Below are 20,548 nucleotides of genomic sequence, written 5' to 3' on the forward strand. Positions count from 1 at the left end.
AGGTATTCTATGATATATATTCTCATACCCAGCTAAAAATAGCCCTTTTTAATTGTAGAAAATAAATTTTGATAGCCCGGATGTGCCATATATGGACTCCTATGAAATTCATCTAACATATATTGCCTAATAGTTTTTTGATTTGGCATATAAATCCTCCCTGTAAAAGTCAGCAACTGGTCTTTGTTTATTCCATAATTAGTTTGTTCTCCAGAATCATGTATTTTCTTAGCTTACTCCCACAGGAATTCATATTCGGGGTCTTTCATAACAACTTCTCTAATTTGATTTGAGAAATTAATTTCTATATGGTTGAATGATATTTCATATACGTGATGTAATTTCCTACTTAAGGCATCTGCCACCTAATTTTCCTTTCCTTTCAAATGTTTGATGTCAAAATCAAATTCGCCCAGGAAGGTAGTCCACCTTGCTTATTGTGCATTTAAATTGGGTTTATTAAAGAAACTTGTTAAATTGCTATGGTCTATCATTAAGAGAAACATTTTTCCTAATGAATAATGCCACCACATTTTCAGATTTATGCACCACTACTATCAACTCTAGATCATACGTTGGATACCTCTGTTTATGATCCTTCAACTTATGTGATTTATAAGCTATCACATTTCCTTACTGCATCAGTACACCACCAACTCCCTCTTGAAAAACATCCATGCATACAATAAATTCCTTCTCAAGGTCCGCTACCTTCAGTACAATGGTTGTGGTTAATAACTGCTTCAAGAGTTTAAAGTTGTGCTAACATTCAGTTGTCCACTGAAAGGCTCTTCCCTTTTTCTGCAAAGAGGTAATAGGATAAGCAATTTTGGAGAATCCCTTTATAAATCGTTGGTAGTAACCTGCCAAACCCATGAAAGGTCTAATATCTACCACATTTTTGGGTACAAACCATTGCATGATGGTTCTAATCTTCTCAAGGTCTACGACTGCACCCTCTGAAGAGATAATATGTCCTAGATATTGGATTTGGTCTTTATAGAAATCACATTTGCGGTATTTAGCGTACAACTAATTCTCCCGCAAAAATTGCAATACTATACGGAGGTGTTCTTTATGTTCTTCCAAATTCTTGGAGTAGATCAGAATATCATCAATAAATATTAAAACAAATTTGTCTAGATAAGGGTGAAAGACACCATTCATCAGACTGATAAAGGTTTCTAGAGCATTGGTGAGTCTGAATGATAACACAATAAAATCATAACGCCCATAACATGTTCTAAACGTTGTTTTGCAAATATATTCTTCTCTTATTCTATTCTGATGGTAAACTGATCGAAGGTTACCGTTCTAGGAGCAGATATCATTCTCGCTATTTACATTGGTTTTTTTTTAAGGTTAATTATGCAACAATATCCTGTAATGCATTAATGATAATTTCCTCTCTACAAGATATGACATGGGAATATAAATTCTTGTACAAAAATGTTTGAAAGTTATACTTTATTGTTTCTTTTTCATTGCAAAACTATGATAAATTTTATTCCCTTACATGTCCTACAGGTTCCTGAAATAAGCCAATTTCCTAACATCTTGCCACCGAAATCATTCTATTAAAAGTTCCATTAGTTTTTAATAGATTCTGTTAACAAATTCCTTTAACTGTAGAAAGAACCATCGTCGTCTGATTAGTAAGGTCCAACTCTTTCGCAACAGAAGAGAAAGATGATAGATGTTGCTATAGTAACTACAATATTTCTCTTTAGGTGTTCAATTGAATATACACATTTCTTGTCCTGTTGGTAATTAATTTCCAGCGATTGAATGAAGTTCATTCGTTTACTGTCTTGAATTTAAAGTTGCATTTCTGAAATAATTACAACTATTTTTAGTAGTTTTAGTTCATATATTTGTATGTCTTGATTGTTTACCCTTTTAAAGGTCTCGTGACTATTACTAGCAGTTGGTGAACTACCTAGCTTTGGGAACTAACACGATTCCTTAATCAAAGTCACAATTTATAGAAACCTAGTCACCTAATCACCACTCTATGGTACCTAGTGCTTCAGCTATACAGATTATTTTCCGTTTTGATGTTTAATTCTAGAACATTACTTGTTCAATTGTTTCTTTTCCCTCTTCTTACTTCTACAGGGTGACCACCTAACCCTGATTGTAATTTCAGACAAGAAATTCTACATATATTTAATCATTTTCGTTTTCTGTAACTATCCTAATCAAAGATTTCTTTTATGAAAACATTTTGTACAAATAAACAATCAATTCTCTGAATCATTGTTCCTAACAACCATTCTTTCATCATTTCCTTACTGAATGTTGACAAATAAAAATTTATAACAGAGTCTACCAAACCTTTTCCTTATTCATAATTATTTAGTCAGGAACCTCCTCTTACACAGACATATGAAAATAAATAATAGGGCAATTTCAGAACTTATCTGCATCTTGATAAGCCATTCGGAAAACTGGTTCAGGAAGACCACTCCTCCCTACCAATGAGAATGCCTATTACGTCCAGTCCCCCCCGAGCTCTCCCAATTTCGAGACAATGAGTTCGTCTGACAGTCTTTTTGGTCAATTCAATCGCATCAGGGATTCACTTATCCTAGTGAGGATTTACAGTCTTCTATTCGACTTAGAGCCTTCCACTTGTCCTAACCAGCTTAGGAATTCACTCTTAGGGCAACATCCTACCTCCAATGAGTATCCTCCTCTAAACTTCTTCCAGCAAAAAAGAACAAGAGAAACTTCCTCCTCTCCGAGATTTTCCTTTAAATCTCTAAGTGGTAGGAGTATAACTGTCCTTCCCAATCGTCTGGAAATTGGGAAATCTTGTGGGTCTTCCCATGAATTTTCCTTTCGAGATTAAAACATTAATCATAAAAATAATAAAAAAAAATTAAGTGTATACAAATTTCATTAGGTTCTTAACGAGCCTAAAAAATTCCCAGATTCAAAGTAAAGTAATTAATAGTAATTCTAAGTTTTTTTCTTCTAATGGAATTTGGGGTGTTACATGATCTCTCTCACACTCTTGATAGATCGAAGTTAAGATGGATCTAAACTGGTAAGGAGAGATAAATTGGAGAAATGATAATTGTAAAGATAATAATAAGGAAACATAAATGGGGTCGTGGACAATAAGAGGGGAAGATTAATGGGGTCGCGACCCGGAAATGACTCACTCGTCTAGTGGTAGTTGTTGGCAGTTTTTTTTCAAACGAGAGAAATAGAAAAGGTGAAGCTCGTGGTGGTCTTGCAACGATAGACACATAAATTGTGTAATGAATTTTCCATGGTCTAACGAAACTTCTTTCTTGTTCTAAAAGTTATGGAAATTCTGGCCATATTTTGAAAAAACCTGGCAAGGATTTTTGTAAATCCAAGTTACAACATTGTGTAATGAATTTTCCATAGTGTAACGAGATTGTGTTTTTTGCTAAGTTACGGAAATTCTGGCGATATTTTGAAAAACATTGGTGAGGATTTTTGTAAATCCAAGTTACAACATTGTGTAATGAATTTGTCATAGTCTAACGAGACCGTTTTTTTATTTTAAAAGTTGTGGAAATTTCGGTCATATTTTGAAAAAATTGGCAAGGATTTTTGTAAATCCAAGTTACAGCATTGTGTAATGAATTTTCCATAGTCTAATGAGAATGTTTCTTTTCTCTGAAAGTCTAATGAGACTGTTTTTTTGTGTAATGAATTTTCCATAGTCTAATGAGATTCAGGTCACTTTTGACCGTCCAGATAATTCCTCTACCTCGACTCCAATGAATTTTCCCTCTTCACTGTTGCTCGTCCTGGGGCCGTGATTTTGACTCCTGGTCATCTTGGGGCAGTGGTGAGTGAAAATTCAGCAGAGATGTTGTGACTGAGTGGTACAAATAAAAGGGAGCATCTTGAGACAAATGTTGTGAGTGGGTAACAAATTGATATTTAACAAATTTGATTGAAATGATCCAAGATGCCGTGAGTAGATTGGAAAAAATTTGGAAAGGACTATAATAGAGAGATAAATGTGCGTACTTTGTTGGAAAAATTAGGGGTCGTAGTTTTTGGAGCTAGAGAAACCAAAAACGGGAGATAAAAAGTTTAAAGCTTTTGGTGGTCTTGCAGTGATAGACACGGAAATTGCGAAATGAAAGGTGAACAAAGTTGCCCTATTGACTGCTTGTCATCCTAGGGTAGTGATCTTGCACCGAAGGATGCGGAAGTCACCGTGAAGTGGATGTATTGACTTCTGCTCATCTTGGGATAGTGGTGAGTGAGAAGTCAGTAGAGATGCCGTGACAGAGTGGGAAAAAGCAAAGGGAGAATTTTGAGATAGATGCTTTGAGTGGGTAAATTGGAAAATTTTGAAAAGGACATCAATAGCAGATGCTTCCCATATTTTTGTGAGTTGGAAAAATCAAAGGAAAATAAATGAGGTGTCGGAGACTAAAATTCGCGAGTTGTAGAAATTAGAGAAAGATAAATCATAACATATCAAGTTTATAACATTTTTAATCATATAATGTTCGTTTATGATTATAATGATAACAATCTTTTACAACAAAACAAAACATGTATGATAAATGGATGGATGAGCATGTATATGTATCTCCTCACTCGCCATTCAAATAAACGTAGGTGGTGATGCATCTTTATTTCGTTTGTTCAAAACCAAATGCTTTTATTTTCAACTTTTATTTTATTTACTATAATAAATTGTTTTATTCGAATTTTAAATATAATGTTAATGTGCTAATTCAATTATTTAGATATTTTGAGACAATAATATTGGTCGAAAGACATAAGTTTCGATTTTGTAGATTCATTTACAGCGATCAAATCTCTAGAGGTGCAAACCTATTTTTTTGAGAGCAAAACTTGAGGAAAGGTTTGCACCTAGAGATTTGATTCGTCTCGGAGCTTGGTAGATCCAGAGTTAAGATGGATATAGACTAGTTTCAGTCATGTGCTACAAAGAAAATCTAATGAACATATGATTAATTTGATCAATAATATGTAAATTCGTGTAATATTAATATAATCATTTTAAATATGTTAAATATTTTAATTTTAAATTTTCTTAGTTACCTCAGTTCGTTGACATGATAAATATTGTTAATAACTTTGATGATGAAAAATGATGAAATAAAATTTTTGAATGTAAAGTGACAATGTAATAGTGTTGTTGAGATGATAAATATTGTTAATAACTTTAATGATGAAAAATGATATAAAAATTTTGAATGTAAAGTGATAATGAAATAGTGTTGAATGATAGAAAATGTGAATAATAAGAATATATTGAATTACAAATAGTCTTCATTGTGATTAATCTCAAACTATTTTCATCTTCAACGAAGACATAGTTGAAACGAAGTAATACGGGTAGGCCACACTGCACATCAGGTTGCAAGAGGGTCGCTACACTGTGCAAAAGATGAGTCTACACGCAGGTCGCAACACAAGTGTGACGAGCAGACTACACAGGTCGCTAGAGTGTTTGACTATGCGGGCGCGGTGGTGAGCTGAGTAGCTAGGTCGCTACTATAGGCTGATAGCGGACACACTGCGATATACAAGTCTGGGTGAAGAGCGCAGGGCGCCGAGTTGTATTATGTCGTGCAACGTTGAAAGATAGGCACATGGGTGTGCCAAGGGGTTAAGAAGTGTAGGTAAGCTGCCGGAGGAAGGAAGAGAGTGCAGGTAGGCTGAGGAAGAAGTGCAGTGGACATGGTTGTGTCGAGAGGCAGTCCAATATTCGGTTGGGCGTGCACGAGGCACGAACATAGCAAGCACGATTTGTAAAGTAAAGGTGTGCAAGCCAAGGCTTGTTGGCAACACTGAATTGTATGATTTCATGTACAATTTAATTACATATATATATATATATATATATATATATATATATATATATATATATATAGATATCTCGAGCATACTCTAATTTCATACTCTAATTTTTGGGAGTTGCCCCTCTCACTTATCATGATGTATTGAATGATTTTCCGCTATGCATTTATATTGATGAATGATTAATTGAATATTTTATTCCACTGTGATAAGAACACTTGAAGTAAATAATTGATTAAGTGTTTGGTTAGGCATAACTCATACATTTGAGTATTGGTGAAGAGAAAAGGTGTAGCAGTGTCGTTGAAAGACTACCTGCAACATAGGGGCGTGAAGCTCCCCCTATCTCTCCACCTCTATCACTTTATGTCTTTGTTCTTCCCTCCCATATATATCTAGAGTTAATATATATCATGATATATTAATATATATTATAATATAGAAACTTTAATATTGTATTAATCCAAGTTATTAAATTTAATAACTTGGATTTAGATCTAGGCGGCTAGGTTCTAGATCTAATCTTCTGTCGCTAGATCTAGATCTAATCTTATCTTCTGCCTTATAACACATATTTCATTAAATTTGGAAGTTTTCAATGGATCTAGAATTTAGAACTTTAACTAGATTAAGTTTTTTCAAAATGAGGAATTAGAAAGTCACTTATTTCACTAATTTTAATGTAGATATTCACCATTTTTTGTGTAAAAATTATCATGATAAGCTTTATAAAAAAATTTATATAAACTTGCTAAAGCAAATATTTCACATCTTAATCTTGGATTCCTTACATTATCTATTTTAATAGTTTTTATGGTTTATATTAAAAGATAAGTTTTTTAAGGTTATTTTATGAAAACAATGATGTGTATTTTACTATAATTAACCCATTTAATTATAATCAGATATAGTAAATATCATGTATGTGTTAAGCTACAATTATTATAATATGGTTGAAGATTAAAAAACTCTCATAGATCATCCAGTTTATACTCATATTGGAATTAAAGTTCAAAATATTTGTGACGCTACCAACCTTCTTGATTGTTTAACTAAACAAAATTATGATGATCTTGAAACACTTCTTTTAATACTTTTTGAGCATATTAACAATAAAATTTGAAATAACTTTTAGTAATATCTTTTTACCCATTTTTGGTCTTAGTGGATGATAATCATCATTATCACCATCATAATTACATACTATTGTAGGAAGTTTGCACCATTTTAGAGTTGAGGAGAAAAAAAAATAGTATCAAATTAAATGTTGAATGTGAGTAGTAGCATAATTTATTTTATTTATTATTTGTACTTTTATGTTAATAAAAAAGTTGATTGAGGCTTACTTAATGAATAATAGATTAATATGCAAGATACATATTAAGTATAAAATTATTTAATGACAAATGATCTTAGTGATGTGTCCAATATATACCATTATTTAGAACTTTAACTAAATTAAGTTATTTCAAAATGAGGAATTAGAAAGTCACTTAGTTCACTAATTTAATGTAGATATTCACCATTTTTTGTGTAAAATTATCATGATAAAATTTATAAAACAAATCTATATAAACTTGCAAAAGCAAATCTTTCACATCTTAATTTGGATTCCTTACATTAACTATTTTAATATTTTTTATGGTTTATATTAAAAGATAAGTTTGTTAAGGTTATTTTATGAAAATAATGGCGTATGTCACTATTATTAACCCATTTAATTATAATCCGATATAGTAGATATCATGTATGCGTTAAGTTATGATTATTACTAAAGGAGTGTTAGCACAATTTAAAAGTCTATCACCTTTGCAACACTAGTAATATGGTTGAAGATTAAAAAAACTCTCATAGATCATCTAGTTTATACTCATATTGGAATTAAATTTCAAAATATTTGTGACGCTACCAACTTTCTTGATTGTTTAACTAAACAAAATTACGACGATCTTGAAACACTTCTTTTAATGCATTTTGAGCATAACAATAAAATTCAAAATAACTTTTAGTAATATCTTTTTACCTTCTTATATACCTTATTTGGCCTTAGTGGATGATAATCATCATTATCACCATCATAATTACATATTATTGTAGGAAGTTTGCACTATTTTAGAGTTGAGGAGAAAAAAAAAATTAGGATCAAATTAAATGTTGAATGTCAGTAGCAGATTGAGGCTTGCTTAAATAATAATAGATTAATATATATCATAAAGTTATTTAATGACAAATGATCTTAGTAATGTGTCCAATATATACCATTATTTAGAACATTAACTAGATTAAATTCTTTCGAAATGAGGAATTAGAAAGTCACTTAGTTCACTAATTTTAATGTAGATATTCACCATTTTTTGTGTAAAAATTATCATGATAAAATTTATAAAACAAATTTATATAAACTTGCAAAAGAAAATCTTTCACATCTTTATGTGAATTCTTTACATTATCTATTTTTAATATTTGTATGGCTTATGTTAAAAGATAAGTTTGTTAAGGTTATTTTATGAAAATAATGATGTGTATGTTGCTATTATTAACCCATTTAATTATAATCCAATATATAGTAAAATATCATGTATGTGTTAAATTATGATTATTACTAAAAGAGTGTTAGCACAATAAAAAGGCTATCACCTTTGCAACACTAGTAATATGGTTGAAGATTTAAAAACTGTCATAGATCATCCAGTTTATACTCATATTGGAATTAAATTTCAAAATATTTGTGACGCTACCAACCTTCGAGATTGTTTAACTAAACAAAGTTATGATGATCTTGAAACATTCCTTTTAATGCTTTTTTAGCATAACAATAAAATTCGAAATAACATTTAGTAATATCTTTTTACCTTCTTAAATACCATATTTGGTCTTAGTGGATGATAATCATCATTATCACCATCAACATTACATACTATTGTAGGAAGTTTGCACCATTTTAGAGTTGAGGAGAAAATATTTGTTTAAGATCAAATTAAATGTTGAATGCGAGTAGTAGCATAATTTATTTATTATTTATTATTTGTACTTCTATGTTTAAAACTTGAGACTTACTTAATTAATAATAGATTAATAAGCAAGCTATATATTAAGTATAAAGTTATTTAATGACAAATGATCATAGTAATGTGTCCAATATATACCATCATAGATCCATTTTAAGTGGAGATGTAAGGATCAAATTTCTTCACGTGCAAATATTTTGAATGAAAGATACAATGTGTTATTTTTCATTGTTGAAACTGTATTTTTGAATGCTAAATAGAGTATATATATGACCAAATAAGAATTTTAACCATAAAAAACTTTTTTCTTATATATAGATATATATGAAGTTGATATTGACATAAATTAGTTAACATAAATCTTCAAATAGTTTCTCTGTATCTCTAGCTGAATTTTTTTGAAAAGTATAAAATTTAAACATCTAATTCACACATTTTATATACTTCTAATTACTTTACAAAATATTCATTTCTTTTATTTTTCTATTTAGAACATAATTTTTATTTCCCCCCCCCCATATTGGGTTGTAAAATGAGTCTCTCGTCTCAATTATTAATCATTTTAATGATCAAAATCAATCATGAATTAGAATAGTAACAAAGTAGTACAATTTGATTATTTTCAAATACAACAAGAAAGAGAGAAAATTGACTAAGATATTTATTACAAATGTTTAGTTTTTATTCCTGTAGTGTTTAAGGATATTATATTGAAAAGAACATATTAACATTCATCTAAAACTTAGATTAGTTACATTATTTCTATTATCATTAACATTTATATTTATGTATTAAATTTGACTCTTGAATAATAGATTTTGCAAAAAAAAAAAACTTACCTATGAAGTTATTTAACAATATACTAATATTGTTGTTCTTACTATTATTGACCATAATGATCAAAATCAATCATGAATTAGAATAGTAACAAAGTAGTACAATTTGATTATTTTCAAATACAACAAGAAAGAGAGAAAATTGACTAAGATATTTATTACAAATGTTTAGTTTATATTCCTGTAGTGTTTAAGGATATTATATTGAAAAAAACATATTAACATTCATCTAAAACTTAGATTCCTTACATTATTTCTATTATCATTAACATTTATATTTATGTATTAAATTTGACCCGTGAATAATAGATTTTGCAAAAAAAAAACTTACCTATAAAGTTATTTAAGAATATACTAATATTGTTTTTCTTACTATTATTGACCATTTTAAATTGACACTAACTATTTTCCTACGTTAAGTACACATTAATTATACTAGTACAATGTTGGCACCACTTCAAAATCTATAAGAGGAAATATTTTATAATTCTAGTTGTGTTGTTCAATGATCAAAATATTTTTTTTATAAATTAGAGTGCAACAAGATAGTGAATTTGATTTATATCAATTATAATAAGGAAAATTAAGGAAAACTCACCTCAAACATTATATCTAGTGTCTAGAATTTATTCATTAAGTGTCTAAATGGTTTATATTAAATAGAATACTAATTAGGTACTCCATTGTTTTTTTAATAGACCAAGTTTAGAAGATGTTTTTAAGTGCATTATTGAATTTGATTATGCATATTTGATATGGTGAGAAGTCATGTTGGTCAAATAAAGCTTTTAAAACTTAAATATTTTATGGCATTGTCATGTAATTTGTATAACACATGATTACATTGAAATATTAAATAATATAAAACTCCTCCAAAAAGAATATGAAGAGAATATTTGATATACAACAAATATGGAAAAGTGTGTATGAATGTATATTAATAGATCCTTCAAAAAAAATTACATTCATGAATCATATAAACCTACTCTTAATATATTCGCTCAAGTAGATCAAGAATGGCTTCTACACCATATTTATTTATCTTGATCTTCTTGCAATGTTCTTTCTTTGGCATCCATGCCCACACTATGGTATTAATTGGAATAGAGCCAAGTTCTGTGTCATCAGGATTTGGTACCCAATATTGCTCTAAAAATTTTCCATTGTATTTCCCTGACATAGGATTCCACCAGTCAACCTTTACATGAATATTCTCACTTTCATTATCCCTAAAGATATTTGAGATGGATTTTGCCATCCAAATCATCTCTCCTGCATCCTCATTTCCTGATCTAACTAGCAACATCTTTCCTTTCTCAACATCAATCATCGGATTGAAAGTTGGTTTTAGTTTGTTGCATTTGGGTCCAACATATATTGGTTCATCTATCACATTATCAAAATCTCCATCCATAATACTTGACATTACTTGGAGTGCATTACGATCAACATCAACAATGTGCCTTGTCCTGGGCCATAAATCCTCAGAAGATGAATCACTTCCATCTATTATTCTATGATCATTATAGATTCCATCTAATGTATCAATAACTTTTTTCGAATACACTACTTTATTTTTCCATTCCTCCGTAACAATTGGTGAATCCTCATTACCAATAGTGTCTTTCCACATTTTTATGTATGATGTTATCCCTTCCTTTAGTTCTTTTAAATAGACATCATTCTATTTGGAAGCTAAGAAAGATGGCTTCCCTATGGGAATTATAGGTTAGCCGTCATCATCTATATTCCATAACTCAATTGGTTCTGACCACTCAATATCTCTAATTGATTGTTTGTACCTTAGTACTGGAACATCATTGAGTACAAGAAATTGGAAGTATTGGACATTAAGATGTCCAACTAGTGCATTTTTCCCCTCCTTGATGTATCCATTAAGGAAACTTTTGAAGTCATAGACCTTGTCAATAAGTGTAGGTGGAAACACTCAATTTTCTTCAATTGCGCGATATGTATCCATCATTTTAGGTAAAGAATAAATATCTTTACTTTTTAGGTTGGAAGACATTCTTCCGTAGGTTCCATCTATGTCTTCATGGGTGTGCCCCACAAGCAAGAACCCAACCTCAAAAGTGATGAAGACACCAAGTGCAGTTAAAAGTGATAGAAACATGAAAAGATAGCGATTCTTATTATCACTTGCTGCATTGTCCAACTGTAACAACAAATGTGGAGGAAGAGGTTTAAAATCAACATTTTGACTTTTTGAACTTCCATGAGATATAAAATCATCCTTGTACCCTTGACATTTTGAGTAAATAGAGGTGTCAAGTAATGCATTTGTAAGTGGGTTTCTTGAAATTCCACTTTCATAAAGTAGATCACCATACATATCCATTTGTGGGTCTTCAAGGTCCCTTAAGCACTTTGCAAGAGATGTAATAGTAAATTGTGATCCCATATGGACAAATGGTAAGGAGAAATGACCAAAACCTCCTGCCTTATGCCCATGTGTAAGCATACATGTCAATGACAAACCTAAATTTGTTCCTACAATAGATTTTGATTTGACACGTAGCCTTGGGATTGAAGTCTTTGTTTTGTCCATTTTATCATGGATAATGCTCAAATACTCCTTTGGAAACCGCTCTGACATAATTCTATGGGCATAGTAGCAATATCTTCCACACATAACAATCTTGTTATGTTTCTTCAACCTACCTCGTGCCTTTTCTTCCAACTCTTTTGTAGTTGCTGACTTCATTTGTGCTTTCAACACAATACATTCATTGCATTTACTGAAGTTGGTGTTCTTTGAAAATGCCACATCTCGAAACTTAGTATTCCAAATCTTGCTCATTGTTGACTGTGATATTGATGGGTAATTGAGCTCTTGAAGACCCTCATTGATCTCTTTTAACAAAGAATTTTGTGTGTAAGTCGAAGGAAGCAATCTTAAAGGAGCAGATGTTCCATCTTCTTCAACTTGACGTGTTTGGTTTGGTGAAAAATCTGAATTATCCATTACAATTTTGTGCAATATTTCTATGGCTGCCACTGTGTGAGCTCTTGCTTTGCATGTGTTGGTGTTACCATGAATAGCTTTGATCTGTCAGTGTTGGAAATAATGCTGGTAGTTATAGAATGTGCTTTGAGGAATTTTATGTATCTTATACCATGCTTTCTTACAAATAATATTCCCATTAAATCTCATGTCCTTTACATTTCTAGCAATAGGTGGTAAGCCATGGCCCTTTGACATGTCTGTGTTTGACATGAGTGAATTCAAGACAAATTCTCTAATACCATTTTTATTTATTTGTCTCATATCCCTTCTAGCACCTGCAATGGCCTTCCTATCCACATGTTGAAGACAATCTTTTCTACAACATACATCTGTTTCCAAAACTCGAATTTCTTTCTCTTCATCTATTTTTGTTTGACATTTTGCAATTTTTTTTGTAGCCATAACTCGTTTAATCCTTTTATATGGCCTTGTTACATGCATATCAATTGTGTTTCTATCTTTTTCATTACAAAGGAACCCATCCCAATTGTTTAAGGGATTTGTGTCCTCTATAACATCCCATATCACCATTTCCTTGGGTGGCTCCTTGAACTTTTCCTTAACCCTTAATATCACACCTTTTTTTTCCACCAACTTATTTATTGGCCATCTAACCAAACAATGTATAGACTTATCCCCAATTCTGCATATCTCACAATTTTCATCTATCTCTTCTAGAAAAACACCAAAATCCATTTCACCTAGTGTTTCACCCTCAACAATGTCATCCTCGCAGATATTAACTAGCATTCCTTTGGCAATGCACATGCTTGCTCCCATGCATTCATGTGTAAGAGAAACCTTTGTACATATGAATCTAACCCTATCTTGGGGAATATTTGTGCCATGATCATGATAGTGAGGCTTCAAATCTGATTCTGGCCAAATTTCATAAGATTCTAATGCACCCCCAAGTGTATGCTCAAATCCTGTTGGATGTGGTAAAGGAGCATTATGTTTTAACACCTTCTCGATTTTAACCACTATGCATCCTTTCTTTACCATCTTTCCATGCACTTTATGCCCAATCTCTATATTGAATATGGAGCCCTCGCCCACCTTCACTCCATGTTGCAGAAGATCTACCTTGGCTCCAATAGAAAATGTGGAAGAAACATTTGCACCTATAAACAAATGTAAATAAGGTTAGTATTTACTCAAAAAAAACATTTATTATGCTATCAATAATGTATAACACATGCTTCACTATTTTGATTTACCTATGTTGTGTCTCAAATCCATGATCTTCCATGGATGTATGTCCCCTTCATTAACATCCTCATCAATCAAATGTGGTTGAGTTACATCAATTATCAAAATTGTAACATAACCAGCGTTAACCCTTTCTCCAACATAATAAGTTCCAAACTCTGCAGATTCGACCCTTCCTAGCCCAATGACTTGATCATTAATAAGGAGATCAACATAGTCCCCTTTTGCCAAAATTATATTTTCCATTGTAGCTTGTATCAATTCTGTAACAACAATTAAATCGTAACTTGTAATTAAAAGGTTGAACCGTGTAAATTGTGACTTTATATTTTCACAAAAACACACAACTTACGAAAAAGTAATATAGATGCAAAAACTAAAATAGCATGGTAGTAATATTGTATGTAATGAAACATTGTTTCCTCAAATGAAAGCTAACAATCAATATCATTCCTTCTACTACAAACATAAGCATATTGCTAGAAGCAACATTACATGGTCAAATAAATCTAGCACGTGCTAGATTTCCTTCTAGGACAAACAAGCACATTGTCAATAAGAATATTGTAAGGCGAAGGAAATCCACCACATGCTAAATTTCCTTCTAGCGTAAGTAGAAGCATATTACTCACAAAAACATTTCAAAGTAAAAGAAACCTTACACATTCTAAAGTTTATTCTAGCACAAACACAATCACATTGCCAAAAACAACATTGCAATGTGAAAGATATCTAGCATACGCTTGATTTACTTCTAGCACAAACAAAAGCACATTGCCAACAATAATATTGTAGGGAAAACCAAATCCAACAACTTCTATCAAAAACACAATCACATTTCCAATAACAACGTCGCAAGGTAAAATAAATTTAACGCGTGCTAGCTTTACATGTAGCATAAATACAAGCATACTACCAAAAGCAACATTTCATGCCAGAAGAAATCTAGTGCATGTTATATTTCCTTCTAACACAAACAAAAGCACATTACCAAGGTGAAGGAAATCTAACACGTGTTAGATTTCCTTCTATAATAAACAACCAAATTGAAAACAACAATATTGCATATCAAACGAAATCTAGCACAACTACTAGCCCAAACACAAGCACAACATTTCCAATAGCATTGCCAAGGTGAAGGAAATCTAACACTTGCTAGATTTCCTTTTATCATAAACAACCAAATTGACAACAACAACATTGCAAAGAAAAAGAAATCTAGCATAGTTTCTAGCCCAAACACAAGCACTTTTCCAATAAAAATATTGCAAGGTGAAAGAAATTTAACGCATGTTAGCTTTACATGTGGCACAAATACAAGAAAACTACCAACAACAACATTGCATGCCAAAATAAATCTATTGTGTGTTATGTTTATTTTTAACACAAATCAACAAAGTGTAATGGTGATTCTCTGTTGTGAAGACCCATATTAAAAGTGGTGTAATGCTAATAAGACCAATGTAGCTACTGCCAAGATACCAATGTAAAGTTTCATTGTTCAAAAGTTTAGGGCGTCCTTGGTAAAACCATGCATGTCATATTCAGTGACTATGGCATACTCTGAGGTAGATTCAATAATAAATTTTGTGCATCAATAGAGTTTTGGCATTTTCTGGCTAAGTTAAGGCACCAACACCACAAGTGTTATGAATCACCTAGTCAAGTCTTAAGAGAGAGCTTCTTTTGTCTCATCACTATATCAATCCATGAAATGGTGGAGAGCCTAACAACCTTCTCTTTTAATCACTCAAGCTAGACCAAATTGACAAGTTTTATTCCTACCTAACCAAACATTTTCCATGTTTTTGCTTCCTCATAAAAAGATAGCAGTCTAGGGGTTATCCTGATGCAAAATGTACCTTTCGACAGACTATGTTAACACCTTTTTTTAGGAGATTAACCCACTAGCCTTTGTGCTATAGTACAAATAAAACCGGTCACACTTTCATATTTTATTTGGATTTTATTTTCACCCATATGTAGTAGCATTGTGCTGACCAATACGTTGGCTTTAAAAAGTAATGCAGTTCTAATAGTCAATATTGACATGGTTGGTCAATCGTTTTCTATGGAATAGATTTATGATGACAGGAAAATTATAGAAGTATCGATAGTCATAGAAAATGAATTTGCAAAGAGACTGGGAAGACCAAATCAAGTTCCCACATCCATTGGCCTGTTGAAAACATCCCAACATGAGGACTCAGATACATATCTTGGAAAGGAATCTTAAAATGGAACCTTATCAAAAAAAAAATAGACAAACATAAAAGAAATTGATCAAGAACCAGGAACAGATACAAAAACTCATTATGGGTATTGATATATATTGGGATAATGTGATAAAGATGAAGCATAAGGTATTGGTGGGCCACTGGGAACACATTAGGATGTCTAGTGGACAAATGAAAGAATGGGTGCAGAAATGTTGGGAGTTGCCCCTCTCACTTATCATGATGTATTGAATGATTTTCCGCTATGCATTTATATTGATGAATGATTAATTGAATATTTTATTCCACTGTGATAAGAACACTTGAAGTAAATAATTGATTAAGTGTTTGGTTAGGCATAACTCATACATTTGAGTATTGGTGAAGAGAAAAGGTGTAGCAGTGTCGTTGAAAGACTACCTACAACATAGGGGCGTGAAGCTCCCCCTATCTCTCCACCTCTATCACTTTATGTCTTTTTTCTTCCCTCCCATATATATCTAGAGTTAATATATATCATGATATATTAATATATATTATAATATAGAAACTTTAATATTGTATTAATCCAAGTTGTTAAATTTAATAACTTGGATTTAGATCTAGGCGGCTAGGTTCTAGATCTAATCTTCTGCCGCTAGATCTAGATCTAATCTTATCTTCTGCCTTATAACACATATTTCATTAAATTTGGAAGTTTTCAATGGATCTAGAATTTAGAACTTTAACTAGATTAAGTTTTTTCAAAATGAGGAATTAGAAAGTCACTTAGTTCACTAATTTTAATGTAGATATTCACCATTTTTTGTGTAAAAATTATCATGATAAGTTTTATAAAAAAAATTATATAAACTTGCTAAAGCAAATATTTCACATCTTAATCTTGGATTCCTTACATTATCTATTTTAATAGTTTTTATGGTTTATATTAAAAGATAAGTTTTTTAAGGTTATTTTATGAAAATAATGATGTGTATTTTACTATAATTAACCCATTTAATTATAATCAGATATAGTAAATATCATGTATGTGTTAAGCTACAATTATTACTAAGAAAGTGTTGGCACAATTTAAAAGTCTATCGCCTTTGCAACACTAATAATATGGTTGAAGATTAAAAAACTCTCATAGATCATCCAGTTTATACTCATATTGGAATTAAAGTTCAAAATATTTGTGACGCTACCAACCTTCTTGATTGTTTAACTAAACAAAATTATGATGATCTTGAAACACTTCTTTTAATACTTTTTGAGCATATTAACAATAAAATTTGAAATAACTTTTAGTAATATCTTTTTACCCATTTTTGGTCTTAGTGGATGATAATCATCATTATCACCATCATAATTACATACTATTGTAGGAAGTTTGCACCATTTTAGAGTTGAGGAGAAAAAAAAATAGTATCAAATTAAATGTTGAATGTGAGTAGTAGCATAATTTATTTTATTTATTATTTGTACTTTTATGTTAATAAAAAAGTTGATTGAGGCTTACTTAATGAATAATAGATTAATATGCAAGATACATATTAAGTATAAAATTATTTAATGACAAATGATCTTAGTGATGTGTCCAATATATACCATTATTTAGAACTTTAACTAAATTAAGTTATTTCAAAATGAGGAATTAGAAAGTCACTTAGTTCACTAATTTAATGTAGATATTCACCATTTTTTGTGTAAAATTATCATGATAAAATTTATAAAACAAATCTGTATAAACTTGCAAAAGCAAATCTTTCACATCTTAATTTGGATTCCTTACATTAACTATTTTAATATTTTTTATGGTTTATATTAAAAGATAAGTTTGTTAAGGTTATTTTATGAAAATAATGGCGTATGTCACTATTATTAACCCATTTAATTATAATCCGATATAGTAGATATCATGTATGCGTTAAGTTATGATTATTACTAAAGGAGTGTTAGCACAATTTAAAAGTCTATCACCTTTGCAACACTAGTAATATGGTTGAAGATTAAAAAAACTCTCATAGATCATCTAGTTTATACTCATATTGGAATTAAATTTCAAAATATTTGTGACGCTACCAACTTTCTTGATTGTTTAACTAAACAAAATTACGACGATCTTGAAACACTTCTTTTAATGCATTTTGAGCATAACAATAAAATTCAAAATAACTTTTAGTAATATCTTTTTACCTTCTTATATACCTTATTTGGTCTTAGTGGATGATAATCATCATTATCACCATCATAATTACATATTATTGTAGGAAGTTTGCACTATTTTAGAGTTGAGGAGAAAAAAAAATTAGGATCAAATTAAATGTTGAATGTCAGTAGCAGATTGAGGCTTGCTTAAATAATAATAGATTAATATATATCATAAAGTTATTTAATGACAAATGATCTTAGTAATGTGTCCAATATATACCATTATTTAGAACATTAACTAGATTAAATTCTTTCGAAATGAGGAATTAGAAAGTCACTTAGTTCACTAATTTTAATGTAGATATTCACCATTTTTTGTGTAAAAATTATCATGATAAAATTTATAAAACAAATTTATATAAACTTGCAAAAGAAAATCTTTCACATCTTAATGTGAATTCTTTACATTATCTATTTTTAATATTTGTATGGTTTATGTTAAAAGATAAGTTTGTTAAGGTTATTTTATGAAAATAATGATGTGTATGTTGCTATTATTAACCCATTTAATTATAATCCAATATATAGTAAAATATCATGTATGTGTTAAGTTATGATTATTACTAAAAGAGTGTTAGCACAATAAAAAGGTTATCACCTTTGCAACACTAGTAATATGGTTGAAGATTTAAAAACTGTCATAGATCATCCAGTTTATACTCATATTGGAATTAAATTTCAAAATATTTGTGACGCTACCAACCTTCGAGATTGTTTAACTAAACAAAATTATGATGATCTTGAAACATTCCTTTTAATGTTTTTTTAGCATAACAATAAAATTCGAAATAACATTTAGTAATATCTTTTTACCTTCTTAAATACCATATTTGGTCTTAGTGGATGATAATCATCATTATCACCATCAACATTACATACTATTGTAGGAAGTTTGCACCATTTTAGAGTTGAGGAGAAAATATTTGTTTAAGATCAAATTAAATGTTGAATGCGAGTAGTAGCATAATTTATTTATTATTTATTATTTGTACTTCTATGTTTAAAACTTGAGACTAACTTAATTAATAATAGATTAATAAGCAAGCTATATATTAAGTATAAAGTTATTTAATGACAAATGATCATAGTAATGTGTCCAATATATACCATCATAGATCCATTTTAAGTGGAGATGTAAGGATCAAATTTCTTCACGTGGAAATATTTTGAATGAAAGATACAATGTGTTATTTTTCATTGTTGAAACTGTATTTTTGAATGCTAAATAGGGTATATATATGACCAAATAAGAATTTTAACCATAAAAAACTTTTTTCTTATATATAGATATATATGAAGTTGATATTGACATAAATTAGTTAACATAAATCTTCAAATAGTTTCTCTGTATCTCTAGCTGAAATTTTTTGAAAAGTATAAAATTTAAACATCTAATTCACACATTTTATATACTTCTAATTACTTTACAAAATATTCATTTCTTTTATTTTTCTATTTAGAACATAATTTTTATTTCCCCCCCATATTGGGTTGTAAAATGAGCCTCTCGTCTCAATTATTAATCATTTTAATGATCAAAATCAATCATGAATTAGAATAGTAACAAAGTAGTACAATTTGATTAATTTCAAATACAACAAGAAAGAGAGAAAATTGACTAAGATATTTATTACAAATGTTAAGTTTTTATTCCTGTAGTGTTTAAGGATATTATATTGAAAAGAACATATTAACATTCATCTAAAACTTAGATTAGTTACATTATTTCTATTATCATTAACATTTATATTTATGTATTAAATTTGACTCTTGAATAATAGATTTTGCAAAAAAAAAACTTACCTATGAAGTTATTTAACAATATACTAATATTGTTGTTCTTACTATTATTGACCATAATGATCAAAATCAATCATGAATTAGAATAGTAACAAAGTAGTACAATTTGATTATTTTCAAATACAACAAGAAAGAGAGAAAATTGACTAAGATATTTATTACAAATGTTTAGTTTATATTCTTGTAGTGTTTAAGGATATTATATTGAAAAAAACATATTAACATTCATCTAAAACTTAGATTCCTTACATTATTTCTATTATCATTAACATTTATATTTATGTATTAAATTTGACCCGTGAATAATAGATTTTGCAAAAAAAAAACTTACCTATAAAGTTATTTAAGAATATACTAATATTGTTTTTCTTACTATTATTGACCATTTTAAATTGACACTAACTATTTTCCTACGTTAAGTAC

Source organism: Pinus tabuliformis, chromosome 2_1 (assembly GCF_031772625.1).
Source record: "Pinus tabuliformis cultivar Carrire ecotype Pingquan chromosome 2_1, CPIR1, whole genome shotgun sequence".
In the NCBI taxonomy this organism is placed as follows: domain Eukaryota; kingdom Viridiplantae; phylum Streptophyta; class Pinopsida; order Pinales; family Pinaceae; genus Pinus; species Pinus tabuliformis.